The 16,238-nt window shown below is 41.7% G+C and overlaps 1 protein-coding gene across 2 annotated transcripts in view; it reads left to right on the forward strand.

Moving 5' to 3' along the window:
• The window catches only part of PPP2R2B (protein phosphatase 2 regulatory subunit Bbeta), a 241,500-nt gene that overhangs the window by 56,956 nt on the left and 168,306 nt on the right, over nucleotides 1–16,238 (forward strand). The window lies entirely within an intron of this gene.

The raw sequence follows: 16,238 nt of genomic DNA on the forward strand, positions 1-16,238 counted from the left end.
TCCCCTAAATCACAGCATTAACCATTAGGCTTAAAAACAGTTGAGAATGGAAGTGTGTGGGGTGAATGGGAAGACCCCATAGGCTGGAGGTTCTCTTTCTTTTCTTTATGGTTAAAGGTAAAGGACCCCTGACCGTTAAGTCCAGTTGCGGACGCCTCTGGGGTTGCAGCGCTCATCTCACTTTATTGGCTGAGGGAGCTGGTGTTTGTCCACAGACAGCTTCCAGGTCATGTGGCCAGCATAACTAAGCCGCTTCTGGTGAACCAGAGCAGTGCACAGAAACGCCGTTTACCTTCCCGCCGGAGTGGTACCTATTTATCTACTTGCACTTTGACATGCTTTCGAACTGCTAGGTTGGCAGGAGCTGGGACCAAGCAACGGGAGCTCACCCTGTCGTGGGGATTCGAACCACCAACCTTCCAATCGGCAAGCCCAAGGCTCAGTGGTTTAGACCACAGCGCCACCCGCATCCTTATGGTTACCAGGTCACAATGCTTCAGTGGCAGTAAAAGCCACCAGTGGCAGAATTCCCCCAACAGGGTCTAGATTCCAGTACTCAAAGAGGTTCTCTCTTTGGTATAGCCAAAATGACATTTAAAGAACATTAATTCTAGCCATGCTTTATAGATGTTGACTGTGTAAAGCAAAAAGCAAACTTTTTGGCTGGCTAGGGGGGAAAAGGATTTAGTGGAACTTCATTGTGGAAAGGGGAAACCTATTCAGGGCAGTCATTGCTGTGAGAGAAGTCATTTGCTTCCATGCATACATGCAGGAATGGATGAGCACAAATGAAGAGAGCCATGAACAAAACGTCACAGAACAATGATCCATCTAATAGAAGTTTTGAAATACACTCTCCTAGACTACAAATCCACTGAGCCAAAGTAAAGGCAAGTCCATAACAGTGTTCATTAACTGGGCACTGTTTATCATTGGCAACTTGTGACTGTGAAGTTGTTCTATTTATCATATGACCTTTGGGAGGTAGAAAATCTGTACCTACTTTGCATTCAATGAACTGATTCTTTTCTTGTGCTGTTGGAAGGTCCTGACCCTCATTCTTCTTCTCATCCGTGAAGGAGGAGTACTGTGTCTCCTTTTGTGTGACTTGACTCCCTAATTTTGCTAACCTCGTGCCTGACATTATGAGATGCTGTGTGATTCTGGAACACTCACTGAAGATCAGCCATGCTATTGGTCTCTGTTACTAGGAAATTTCTGTTTTCCAGGTTCCCACTAGCTTGTTTCCGATTCTATAAAAATAAGATGAAATGTCCTAGTCTTCAGTCATTAGCAAAGTCATATTCCATGTTTGACTGTTACTCCTTCAGTAGAAATTCAAGGTAGAACCCAATAAATCCTGATATTAAATAACAATATTTATAGGGATAAATAGTCCTGTATAGGGATGAGGGAGATACTTGATTCAGTTTGCATTTAAACTTGCCAAATTGATATTTCCGTAGTAATATGTAATATGTGAACCGAAATGTTTATTGTACTTCTCCAAATGTTGCAATGCAGTTCTCCAGCCAAGTAATGTGTACACAAAAATGAATGTACTGTGGCAAAGTGTGCATGCAAATGCATATATTAGTGAAAATAATGCACAAAAATATAGTATGTTAGGGATTATTGCTTTGCAGAAATGTGTATGGTAGGCAAAACTGCATATAAAAAATGTGTATAATAGGAGAAAGTTGCACAAAAATGCTTACATTTTCATGAGGACTTGTTTTTAATGCAAACCGATGTAGAAATGTACAGAATGGAACTTTGGGAAAATGAAAAACTTAGAAAAACCAATATTGGAATTTTCACCCATCCCTATTCCTGAATAATAATTAGAATATTTAACTGATCCTTTTCAAATGTTCATCATCATCATCAGTTTGTTTGGGAGAGAGGGACCTGTTCTGATAGGTGTTAACATGGTAGGGCAACCCTGTTTAATTCCCTGAAGGGAACGTAAAATCCTAGAATGGGCTGTGAAAGTGTTGCTTGGGTAGTAATACTAATAAGCATTCTAGATGGAAGTTTTATGCCTTCAAGATGCTTTCAATACTAAGCCTAAGCTTAGTATTTCTGTAAAAACTAACATACACAAATTAGTCTCCAGCCCTTTCACCGACTATTTCTTGAACCTAGGTCTTGTTCCTTTTGTTATTTCAACATTAAGGTGGCAATACCCCATTGGGTTTTAATGAAATATCTCTCAGGTGTTACCACTAGGGTGCAATATTTTTTAGTCAATCAAAAGGTTTGTACCTTGGTTTAAGAACAGCTTAGTTTATGAACAATTTGGATTAAGAACGCTGCAAACCTGGAAGTAGGTGTTTTGGTTTGTGAACTTTGCCCTGGAATAAGAACATGTTTCACTTCATGTTGAGTGTGTTCCATTTGTAAATTGAGTCCCCCAATGCTATGGGAAAGCACGCCTTGGTTTAAGAATGCTTTGGTTTAAGAATGGACTTCTGGAACGGATTAAGTTCGTAAACCAAGGTACCACTGTAATTCATTAATCTACCTGATCAAGCAGTTAAATGCAGAACACACACAATTTGTACACATTTAACTTGTGTGCAAAAAGGACGCGGGTGGCGCTGTGGTCTAAACCACAGAGCCTAGGGCTTGCCGATCATAAGGTCAGCGGTTCGAATCCCCGTGACGGGGTGAGCTCCCTTTGCTTGGTCCCAGTTCCTGCCAACCTAGCAGTTTGAAAGCATGTCAAAGTGCAGGTAGATAAATAGGTATTGCTCCAGTGGGAAGGTAAATGGCATTTCCGTGCACTGCTCTGGTTTGCCAGAATCAGCTTAGTTATGCTGGCCACATGACCCAGAAGCTGTACGCCTGCTCCCTCGGCCAGTAAAGTGAGGTGAGCACCACAACCACAGAGTCGTTCGCGACTGGACCTAATGGTCAGGGGTCCCTTTACCTTTACCTTTAACTTGTGTGCATTCAGCTTTGTGTGCTTGGGCAATTAAATCATAATAATAATTAAAAAGGGGATATAAAGTGGGCAGGCATCCAGGGGGAAAAAATGGCAATCCCACCCACCATTGCACCCAATGTGTTTTAACTATATGTGATTTTGGCTTTAGGTGCCATCCCCGGAATATAATCCCGTAAATTGCAGGCTTATTGTATTGCAGTCTGCTTTTAAGATTAGAAGAACCACAATGGAGAAAAAATAAACACTCAAGCCAAGCAAGCCAATGTGGTGGTGAGGTTAGAGGCTTGGAATAGAACCTGGGAGGCCATGGTTCAAATCTCCACTCATGGCCATGGAGGTCACTAAGTGTACCTTGGGCCAGTCTCTTTCTGTTAGCCCAACTACTTCACAGGGTTGCTGTGAGGATAAAATGGAGGGTGGGTAACCATGTATACCGTATATACCCGAGTATAAGCCGACCTGAATATAAACCGAGGCACCTAATTTTCCTACAAAAACCTGGGAAAGCTTATTGACTCGAGTATAAGCCGGTTCACCTTTGCTGCTGTGGAGGAGGAGGAGGAACGAGCAGCCCGAAAGCAACCCTTTGGGCTGCTCCTTCCTCTTCTTCCTTTGCCAACTTTGCATTTATGCGAGCAGTTCAGGAATGGAACAAGCTTCCTGGGGAGAGTAAAGAACCGCCGTTCTTGTACACTTCTTAAGGAATGGTTGACTGGGGAGAGTGAGTGGCGTCACGAGAGGAGAGAAAGGGCTCCTTTCTCGCCACCCCCACCACCCGCCTCACTCGAGTATAAGCCGAGGGCAGCTTTTTCAGCACAAAAAATGTGCTGAAAAACTAGGCTTATACTCAAGTATATATGGTGCTTTCTTGAGCTCCATAAGGGAAAGGCAGGATATAAATGTAGGGTTTTGTTTCTTTAAGTTTTACAAAAATGCTGCAGCATGCTGCTGGAATATCCCCATTTAGGAAATGTGTGTGTGTGCGTGTGCGTGTGCACGCGCATATGTGCATGCACACTCTTTTCAGTTTGTCATGACAGCATCTTGTAAATGATCCTTAAGCAGTGCATTTGACCATGGCCATCATATTGGTTTAAACTCAAAATCTATGCTGGTTTTCATTGTAATGCTGGTTAGATTTAAATTCACGAGAAAGGTTCTTGTATGTCTAACAGCTAGCCAATTGGTTTATTGCCTTTGATGCCAACAGGCCCAAGAAACAGCAACAATAGAACTGGGGAATTAATCTGTGTGTACTTAGGAAATTCATGGGAAGCACCATATTTAAAGGTGAACTTTCTAATGTGATTTTATATCCATGTTAAAAAAGAGGTCTTAGTAAGATAGCATCCAATTCAGTTAACTATCTACATAATCCTCATGTCATGATACTGCCTCCATTCCTGGAGCAGATTTGTTGGATTTCTGGCACTCTTGTGCCTTTAGATTCATTCAAATATGGTTAATATAAACTAGGGCTATTAACATCTGCACTTTTTAATTCACTTTGAAAATATTCTCGTTCTGTCTGGGTGAAAGCTTTCCCAGTTCTCAGCTACATTTTCAAAGCTACAGTTTCATCTTTTGGGGGTTGGGGAGGGAAGGGAGTCAATATTGGTTTAAAATGATTGCATTGCTTTATGAAATAATAATTGGTGCAATGAATGTCAGGAATTCTAATTAATTTACATATGCATTAGAGTCCACTGTCATGAAAGACCTTACTTTGCTTTCCAGCACATGAAATTAAATATTTATTCCTGTTGTGATTTCATATATACATAGTTAATACCTCTTCCACAATACCACCTGCTCACCGCCATATGTCATATGCCTTAAAGTTCATATGTAACGCAGCCTAATGGCATTCAAGCTAACATGCTCCTGGAATGAGAACAGACAATTAGGTGAAATTACTTGGATCTTCAGGATATATCTACTTACATGGTATTAGTTCGCAGGAGTACTAAAAAAGCTGCCTAAAGCCTCAGGACATGATTATCTACAAGCCATTTCAGCTGGGGTATTTGCACTTAATTTGATCTATGGTTCATGCTCTTTTGAACTGCTGCGCTGGGATAGCTGAGCATAATGTTGGCATTGTGGGTCCCAGCACCCATGAGAGAAAGGAAGAGAGAGATTGCAGCTTGGCCGCAACACAGCCTTCAGCCAGCAGGCTCTGCCCCAATTGCCAGGATTGGGAACAGGCGGTTCATTGTCATGCAGCAACTCCCTGGTTGCATTACTACTCTGGCCTGTCTCTTGTATTGGACTTCATGTCCCACAGAAGTCAGGGAAGATAATGCATTACTAGTGCACCTACACAGTTTTAAATGGTTAGCAAATATCATTAGCCTTCAATGGTGCTACTTTATATAGTAAAACTGCTAATGTTCAGGAACTTGATATTTGTTCATCTAGCAAGCAAGCGTTTTCTGTTGACATGAATAAAAATATAAGTGTTGCAGTCTGTAAGTATTGCTCATGGATGATGTGTGGGGGACTGTATTATGTGACAAAGTTAATTGATGGTGTTTCAACATCTGATAGTGGGTTCTGCAAGGTAGAGTAATTGATTTAGTAGCTTCCTAGTACCTTGGATATGCCTGCCTATGTGCAGCTGTTGCGTTTACCTTGAAAGTTTGCCAGCAAGCATCAAATAATACATTAAAAAACAAGCTGCTGGTGGATTTGCTTGTTATTTATTTGGACTTAGTGGGGTTTTTTTGTAGCAATTAGAGAACACTCAGAAAAACTATATTCTTTTCAAAAGTCTATGACGGTGTTTTTCAAACTTGGGTGTCCAGCTGTTGTTAGACTACAACCCCCATCATCTCTGACCACTGTTCGTGCTAGCTAGGTATGATGAGAGTTGTAGTCCAACAACAGCCGGGCACCAAGTTTGAAAAACACTGGTATATGATATTGATACACCCATAGGAAATGCCCATTAGTCCACCCTTTCTCAAAAGTTCCCCTTACAAACAGGAGGACTGGTAGGAAAAGAATTGCTAGGAGCTCCATTTATGTGGCTTTTTGGCAGCATTGGGCAATCCTGTCTGCATGAGTGTCCAGGCTAGGGTACCCAGGACTTAAATATGAGATCTCCATCAGTGTTGCAAAGAACTGAGCTGCAAAACATTGGGAATTCTGTTTCCCCCCTGCTGCCTGAAAGCAATCGTCGTTCCTGACTATGCAACCACCTAATCCTTCAAGATGGAACCATTGCTGCTTCACCTACCAGTTTCCTCAAAAGGAAGCCCCATAGTAGCAGAGGTATCAGAAATGCAATTTACAGGCCTCCTTAAAGCAGTGTTCCTGCCTTAAAGTATATAGACCTTAAAGAAGAGGCCTCTGCTACTATATAAACCCTCCCTGCCACAACATACCGGTACTTCTCTCCAACAAATGTATATTTTGGTAGTGGCCTCACAGCTGTGAAATGTGAACCTGAGTGAGATCGAGGAAACTCCAGTCCCTCAGTACTTTAAAATGGCCCTTTAAGACATATCTCATGGGTGAATATCACTTGGGCTGTAGAAAATATTGTGATCTGACTCAAATAATTTTTTACTAGCAGGGAGTGGACAGTGCAGCCCAGGAATTCAAACAAACAAACAAACAAAACCAGTGTGATTTTCATATAGATCGTGTAATTTGTGAGTTTTGGGGCTGTGTACACACACACACAACCCACAGGAAACAGCTGACCCAGACCCAATTCAATTTGTGTGTGTGCTAATGTTTATTTATGGTTTATCTGTTCTGCCATCTTGATTCAACATGGTGACTGGTGTCCAACTATAGATGAAAGCTGCCTCCTCCATTGGGAACCCTCATGGCAGATTGGGTAATACTATCTCCAGAGGCATCCAAATTGGCTCAGGTTTGAACTGTCACACCAAAAATTGAGGGGAAGTAATACCAAAGTCATGTTTTGGTCTGCCATCTTAATTCAAAATGGTGGCCAGTATCCCAACCTTGACAAAAACCACTGCCTCCACCTCAGGAACTCTTATGCCAAGTTTGCAACCAGCAGTTTGGATCCATCATGACAAAAAGATATTCAAAAATCACATTTCTGACCACCATTTTGATTTAAAATGACAGCTAGTGTCCCACCATCAATGAAAACTGCCTCTCCCACTTCAAGTACCCTTGTGCCAATTTTTATTGGGTATGTTGTAAACTGCTTTGGGTCTGGAAAGCATTCTGTAAGTCCATTAAATAAATGGATATGTAATTCTTAATCTTTGCAGATTGATTAATAGGAAAGGTTTAATATAGGTCACAATGTTATGGGTCTTGGACTGGAAATAGTCCCTCTCAGATTTAATATTAGGTATCAAGAGCTGCTGTTAAAAAGAAGATAATATATAATATGCAAGTTTACTCTGAAGTAAGTCCCACTGTGTTCTGCGGAGCTTATTCGTAGGTAAGTGTTCGTAGGGTCCCAGTTTGATTCTCTCAGTGGCAACTGATTTCTTGCAGGTTGAAAGGAGCTGTCACAATGCAGAGGACAGAAAGTGATTTTGTTAAAAGGTTAAAATCAAGACCTTGAAATACAGAAGTACAGTATTTAGTGGTAACAGGACATAAATGGCAAGAATAAATAACAATGTTTGCCAATCTAGAATTATCTCCCTTTGTAATATTCAACCTGATTTATTCCACCAATTAGTAAATGGATTGTGAATATGGAAATTTAAAAGTGGTTAAGTTGAGGTAATTCATCCTTTTCTGAAAAGGATAAAGCTGGAGCTTTTTGCATGTGTTGAACAGGAAGTTATCATAGTAATTTTATTGCACACTTTTAGCCTTATGCAAGATAATGCACAAAGGCTCTTAAATCTAAATGAAGGTAAAAACCACTGGAGTGAAAAGTGCCTCCACTCTTCAAGATATGCCAAAGAATGGGACATGGTAGATACCTGGGGAGGTTGGACAACAGTGACATGCTGACCTTTTGTGAATTTTAATCTGCAAATGCATTTGTGTTCAGGGCTGCTAATGCTTTTAGTTGTTGTAAAGGCTTGTTCCTTGATTTTAGAGAGTTCAGAATAGAAGAATGTCACGAATCAGCACAATGCATGTTGCATAACAGATTGATCACGGCAGCATCCAAGTCATATGGAGGCTTGATGCTAAGCCTGTAGTAGTCAGTGAAAGTTGTTTCTCTGGAGCTGAATCAACTGGATTATGCAGGCTACAAAATGGAAAACCACATAGAATTGACAGATAATACCCAATGATGAGAAGTGAAACTTTTTAGAACAATTCAGTCTAGGCGTAATTAGACAGAAAATCTCACAAACAACGCTATTTTCTCTCTCTTCAAAATAAACAGTTGTGCCTCACTTCACAAGAATGTACTACCAGTATTTGTTCTTCCACTAACATGGACAACAGTCCTACAAACCATAAGGCTGAATGAATTATATTGACTTCAGCATAATTTAAGCAGCATAATTATGTACATGAATAAACCCCATGTAGGTGAGGGGTGGGCACAGGCATTTGTGAGTTAATTTGACCCTTTATGACACCGATTGCACTGACTTTCTGTTCTTAATGGGAATTCCTAGGCAGGGACAGTAGGTTTTTGCAGCATGGTTCTTCCATTACAAAATAAGTATGGTTGTTTACACATGCACCTGAACTCAATAAGCTGATGAATACCTAATGAAGGGTTTTGTAAGATATGCAGGATTAATAAATATTAGCCCTAATAACTGTGCAGCTTTATAAATGAACAAAAGTACATCTTTCTAACATCCCTTTTAGAATTAGGAGTCCCATATCCCAATAAGTGCACAGAAGAGAGAATTTCAGGGAGTGCAGCTTGTCATGACAAAGAGTGTCAGGGAGAGAGAAATCTCTGCCTCCTGTAGATGTTTCATCTGCACAGTTTAAAATGTAATGAACCCTAATCTTGAAAATTTGGTGATCCCTGCAACAGAAGAATAGTTCTTTTTGGTGTTAATTGAGGAACTGATATTGATGATATTGAGATGAAATTGACTCAAGTGTAAATGTCAACAGAATATGTTCCTTCGTAGGGTTATAGCCAGTGTGAGAATCCCTGCTATGAGAACCTGCTGGCTGATTTTCGCCAGTACTCTTAATATGAATTTTGTGGCATGTGAAATTTCTGTCTTGGGGTTTATGAGGTGGAACACCTCCAGAAGGATACTTATGGCTTGCCATGTCAGTAATTTTCATATTACAAAATCCCTGAATGTGAGATGACATGATAACCTAATAAATCCTTTAAGCTATAATGGCTATTATTGGGTCAAGGTGAACTGGGCAGAGTTTTATACTACACTGTGTCAGTAGTACACTGTGTTAATGTACAATTAACGTTGATGCGAAAATGAAAATAGGATAAGGTTTCTTCCTTGGGAAGGATTTGTCAGGTTGCCTCCTCTGATTTGCAGTGAACACTGTTTCAAATAAATCTTCACAAGGCATGTTTGGCCAGCCTTAAGGTATACTGTATTGCTAGTACATGTATGCAATATTCCTGAAGGCTTCAGATAGAGGGTCTGTCTTCTGGTTTGCCTTTTAAATAGGCGGGCAATCCTTTCCTGCAGCAATAATGTGATGCCTTGAGCAGCTTACCATATGGATTGCACCATCCAGTAATTCTGATGAACATGTGTAGCATCTGGTGGTAGCAATCTACACTGAGAGTGCACATCTGATTGAAATTAATGCAGAGCTAACAAACATGTACATTTGGATGTCATTCTGATGTGCATTGAATCTCTGTTTTCACCTGTCTTCGTGTAGCTTGTGCAAGAGTTTGCATGTCCTGTTGCTGATTATTTCCCCTTCTCACAGAAATGGACTGCAGGATTTTGCAGGTTTGCTTGTCATCTGCTGTGTTGTTTGTGCACATAGACTACTCCTGTGATCTGTGAACTTTCTTTTATAGCATTCCCTTAATGTGATCTGTTAAACGTACATATTAGAAGCCTAAGGAGATGTATGAATTAGATCCAAGTGACAAAAGATAAATATGAACCAGCCCTTAGTTACCATAGTTTCAAAGAAAATTACTGCTTATCAGCTCTCAATCAGACAGCCAATTAAGCATCTTTAACTTCTTTCTAGTGAATTGGATTTCTGTCAAGTATCTTCAACATTTTTACTTCCAAAGTAGATTTTAAAGGTGAGAGGAATTTCTTTGTTCAACTGATAAAAGACACTTGTTTCAAATTTTTTAAGGGACCGATTTAAAGCATTTCACTTGTAAAACCAAAATTTAGGATTAGTGATGGGCAAATTCTGCTCTCCCTAAATACATGATACAAGTCTCTTTCCTTTTTCTTTTTTTAAAATAGCATAACCTGGATTATTTTTCTGAGCAACCCAAGGCTTGGAAAAACGATGCACCTTGTCCCATCAGTCCTCTCTGTCCCCAAATCAAACCCTATCATACACTCCCCAAAATTCCTCCTTTGCAAACCTGGCAAGCATTGCTAGTGGGAGTAAAGGGAGAAAGGAGAGAAGGGAGCTTTGTACCTTCCCTCCCTTCATCTTAGTACCCTAGCAGTGTTCTGATTAGGAGCCTGCTGGGGTACAAAACCAAAAGGGTTCTGGAAGGTGGAGTTCTACTGCTATGAATTGGGAATCCTGGGTACCAGATTTCCCACTCCCTAATTTCTAGAGTTAGTAAATGTAGGAGATTACAAAATGCTTTAAGTCTTCACCCAGGTGCGAGATAGCTTAGAAGTGTAAAAATGCAGGCTGAATCAATTTCTTGGCCAGGAATCACCTGGGGAGAAGAACCATCATGTAGTTAGTACAAAGGAAAGTAATGGGCAACTGACACAAGCATTTACCCTGTAGCAGAGGAGTGTGAGTCCTTCCTCCCATGAGGGGATGAGGAACCAGGTTCAGAATTTCAGTGTACCATGATGTAAGCTGGGAGGTGGTAGGTAGCCTGGGTAATTGGGGGTGATGTCACCACAGGAAAAAATGTGTCCTTTTAAAGCAGAGGTTTCTAAGAAGGTGGGGAGGCCTCAATGCGGGGCTGGCTGGGAGAGGCTGCATGCAGAGACCAGGGAACATGGCTAGCTACCACGCTTGCAGAAGCTATAAGGAGAGCAACAAGAGACACCATTGGAGTGTAGAGTTCTGCACTCCCTCCATTTAAAACTCAGGTTTAAATATGTGTAAATAAACCATATATCTTAAAGACACTGCAGTCTCCGCTGTGCCTCATTCCAAAGAACACAAACCCTGGTTAAGTGCCAAGACTGATGAGATTGGGGTGGCTAGTAACCCTACCCTAGGGCTGAAGCTGTTCCTCGTCTCTTCTCCTGGCACTCTGTCACTGCTGTCCCCACCACCTTTTGCCAGGCTCAGATTTTTATCTGGGCTGGGGGGAAATTCAAGGACCTCAAACCCCTGCCTTTCATTAGAGGCAAGTGTGTGTGTGTGTGTTTGCAAATTCCTCAAGTGCCTCTCCACACCAGACCTGTTACCCAACATTTCAGTCAACCTGAGAAAAGAGGGAGAGTTGTCTCGTGCAGGGTGATTACGCATAAGCCAAGAACATCAGGAGGGAACTGAATGGATAAAGAATATTATACATATACTGAAGGAAAATAGGATAGCTTTGTCTGGCAAGCTGAAACATAACCTGAAGCTCTACCATGCCTTTTAATTTTAAAACCAAACACACCACCTTGTACTTTGCTCAAGAGATACCAAACTTGCCATTAAGAACTGCACATATCAGATCTCTGCCACAGCTGCAGACACCAAGTCACAGTGAAGGAATGGTGGCAATTTGCAGTGAAAAATTGATTGCAGTCTGTCCCTGAAGAGAGAAGCAGCAGCAGCAGCCTAAAATCAGACAACTCTTGCTTCTAGTCTGTCACTGAACAAAATAAAGGTAGCTATCTCTTTGTTTCCAAATGGCCCAGTTTTGCTCCTGATTTCCTTTTCCCTGTTAAGGCACTGATTCCACAGTGTTTCCTGCTAGGGTATTCTGTTGGTTTGTTTACTTTACAAGGAACACTGAAAACATTTAAGGATAATTGAAATAAACAGGGGAAAATATTGAAACACATCATGTCTGGATAGGCTTGTCTAAACCAAAAATATTTTAAGCAAGTGCCAAAAAGGCGCTTGTCCTGATGGCAATAAGCGGGAAGTTCCAAAGTGTAGCTACTGCTACACTAAAAGATTGATTTCTTACAACTGTGAAGTATCATGTCACACCTGTAACAGTGCAACTTCTGCAGATTAAAGTTGAGTGGGCACATATAGGGCAAGGCAGCCCTCATTAAGGACTTGGGATCCCTATTGGCCTTTCAGGATAACCTTCCCGTCTTCAGAATAACTGGCTCTCATAGGGCCTACACAATTGTCTCCCCCGCCCCATGAGCAACAGGAGCTATGCCCCCTCTCCAGTTAGTACTGCTCCAACGATAGCCTTGTTTCTACAACAACTCTGCTATCACTATTCAAACACAGTTGGGTCCTCGGAGGAGAAATCTTGTTATAGGACAAACCTTTCAGTGGAGCAAAACCTCATTCACATAATTTGAAATGGGAGAGGGGGGACATTATCTCAATACACGTCAAAGGAAAAATAAATAAAATAATTTATTAAAATGGAGGGTGGCTGCTGCATTACATACAGGCAACCACACTACACAGAGATGATGCTGCTGCAGGATATACTGTGTGAAGCAGCTTCAGTTTATTACTGATACAATTTGCCAATGTGCATATCCAGTACAAAGCCTTTAACAATTATTGCTATTATATTTAGTCTTTGCTCAACTTACCCGGTACCTTGTTGACACCCATTGAAATAAAAGTCTAAAGTACTCCAAAACTCCTCAAATGATTATTCGAGTTCAGGTATGTGCATAGATTTCTGGGTTTGTTTTGGCCAGCAGTTAATAGTCCAGATGCCCAGCCACAGACGTTATTTTTCTAATATGGGCATCTGGTTCCTTGGCACACTTACTTGGCTTGGATAAAGGCAGGGACACTTAGCAGACTGGCTATCCACTTTGTAACCATTAAAAGGGAATGAATACTGCATTGTGCTGGCCCTACGCCTGCTATTTACTATTATAGCTTACCAGGGTGCAATCAGTAGGAGAAGCTGAGATAAGGAGTGGCCACAGAGCAGAAAGGTCCTCCAAAGATTTAGCAGTATAAGTAAAGTAGCTGCTAAGCAGCATCCTTTCCTTGTTGACAGCCTGCACTGCTTTTACTGTAATTGTGACTGACAGTATACCTGTTGGAAAGCAGGTACCAGTTGTGAAAGTAGTGTGTACCCATGGGGTCCTGCTGCTGCATTCCTTTGTTTGGGTGCAAGATGATCACTAGTACAAGGTGGTAAGCTGCTCTGAAGCAAATGGTGCATCACTGAGCAAGTGCCACCCTGGTCTGTATCTGTAAATTGGGATTTGTATGAGGAGGTTTTACCTCAGTGATGGTGCACATCCTTTTTATGCAGGGGTGTTCTGAGGTGGGGGTGGGAGGTGCCATTCCAAAGGGTGTGTGTGACAAAATGCCAACCTCCGATAGGCGGCACCCCCAGGATGCGCACCATTCCCCCCCGGACAAGCAACGCTCCGGGTACCGGAGCAGGTTGCTCTGCCTGTTTGTATGCAGAAGGTCCCAGGCCCTGGTGTGCCCAGGTAAGTCTGAGAAAAGCTTGAAACGCTTGGAAATCTGCTGCCTGTTAATACGGGCAGTATTGAGCTAGATGGTCAGACTTGCTATAAGGCAGCTTCCTATGTCTTTAAGTATAGTTTAATTATATGCCACTTTTACACACTGCCCAAAGTGGCTCACAATAAACATAAACATTATCTCATCATGATTTGTAACATATCGTGCTTTGAATTTACTGATACACTTTGCAATGCTAAATGTTTGTTTAAAAGTGTATCAGTAAATTCAAGTAAGGCTAAATAAAACACTCTGAACATAGGATACATTTACTGTTACACTGTAGTTATCTTGACTTAATGCATAACAAGTGCAGAGCAAAATCAAAAAGAAGAAGAGAGGAGAAAGCTAATCCACACTACCAGTTCTCATCTTGCTGCACTCCAACAGGACACAGTGGTGTGGCGTAAATGAAGCTCAGAGAGCTCCTTACTCTTTTCAGCACCATTCATTATTAGGTTTACTGGGGACAGCTCCCTGCTCTCAAGTGCGGCTGTAAGAAAGACATCAGTTTTCTCAGCTGGTCAAATATACTCCCTGCATCTAAGCAGCTCAAAATGTCAGTGTTTCCCTCTGACACTTCATATTGTCCTGCATCACCACACAACCTCTCTGCACCGAGAAGTGCAGACCCTTGCCCTCCTGCTGGACCTTCAGGAGTTGGGAAAAGTTGTATTCTTAATTAATATCATCACCACCAGCTTTTCTCACCAGATGGCTTCCATACTGGATCATTTGCTGCAGGACTCTTGTGTGGGTCTGCTCCTTCATACCCCAGGAATAATGGAACACCCTCAAACACACTCTTTCTGGTCCACCTCATTTATTCAGGATAGCACATATAAAAACACAGTAAATAGAAGTCCACGATAATAAAAAAATATTATTAAACACAGCAAATTGCAGAGCAGCAGTTAAGTTTTATTTCACATGCATTCCAGTGTGTTAGAAAGAACAGCGCTGGAATACTTGAGTGTGAGCAGTAGGATATTTTGAAGAATAGAAGGGACTAAGGCTGTCTAAAATGATGCCCATTGAAAAGAAAAAAGTATTTTTTTCAGCCTACTGTGGAAACACAGGGGACATTGGATGGGGAGGATTCTCCAGCAGATGGGAACTTTAAGCAATATTCTGAATATGGAGGAATAAGGTGGTGTGTGTGGTACAATTGCTGACTCACAACTGATTGAAATGTGATGCTTTCTGGTGAATCAGACCATTTGACCATCAAGTACAATATTGTCTACTGCTCTAACTGGAAGCAGATATCGTGTGCAGATGTCCTCCCTAGCCCTTTAACCCCTTAAGATCCTTTTAACTGCAGATGCCAGGGCTAAACCTAGGACTCATGAAATCAAAACATGAGCTCTGCCACATGCCCCTCTACTGACAATATGGATTGTTTAATAGATTTGTGTGCCAGACTTATGTAACAGACAAGTGGTATTATTCCATTTTTATTATATGTACCACTGAAGCCATCACGAAATTAAAAGATGCCTGCTTCTTGGGACAAAAGCAATGACAAACCTAGACAGCATCTTAAAAAACAGAGATATCACCTTGCCTACAAAGGTCCGTATAGTTAAAAGCTATGGTTTTCCCAGTAGTGATGTATGGAAGTGAGAGCTGGACCATAAAGAAGGTTGATCGCCGAAGAATTGATGCTTTTGAATTATGGTGCTGGAGGAGACTCTTGAGAGTCCCATGGACTGCAAGAAGATCAAACCTATCCATTCTGAAGGAAATCAGCCCTGAGTGCTCACTGGAAGGACAGATCCTGAAGCTGAGGCTTCAAAATTTGAAAGTGCATCATAAAGTTCAGAATTGGCCTCATGTACAATGCTTGTAGCAACTTATATTATGGATACACCACACCTTGATAATCTATAACTGTTCTACCTGTGACGCCTACCATGTTCTGTCTAGGTTGAGAGCAAATCTCCCAAACAGCCATGCTTCTAAAAGCAGGTACATACCAATCTGTCCCTGTGCTGCCCAGTCTAGCTCTGCTCAAGTGGCCTAACTAGAAGCCTGGAAACCTTGCATGATGATGAAAATTGCTGCCTGGAAGACAGCACAGTGGTGCAGGCCTTAGGATGCTTCTGCACCTGACCTTAAAAAGACAAAAGTAACACCAACAACTGGGTGTGAGTGGAATGGCACCCTTTCTGGAATCTGCTAATCAAAGCAGCCCAGCCCAGCTATGATGGATAGTTTCCTCCAGGGGCCAATCAAGAAAGTGCAGGATGCTGGGTCATGCCATTCTATTACAAAAACTCAATAGGAGTCCTGGATCAGGCCAATGGCTTATCTAGTTCAGCATCCTGTTCTCAGTAGCCAACCAGATTCCTGTGGGAAGCCTGCAAAGGACACTCTCCCCACCTGCAGCTGGTCTTCACACTAACAAAATAAGGAATTTCTACCAGTGAGGGCAAATGCTATTTTTTAAACACTATCCACAAAAGTTACCAGGGCTTAGCTGGCTGCAATGCTAAGCTTGGTAAGGCTTCTTCCATTCCCTACTGCCTCTGTAGTGAAGCGTTGAGGCTGACTCCACAAGTCCATGAGAGCC

This window comes from Lacerta agilis, chromosome 2 (genome assembly GCF_009819535.1).
Source record: "Lacerta agilis isolate rLacAgi1 chromosome 2, rLacAgi1.pri, whole genome shotgun sequence".
NCBI classification, from domain to species: Eukaryota; Metazoa; Chordata; class Lepidosauria; order Squamata; family Lacertidae; genus Lacerta; species Lacerta agilis.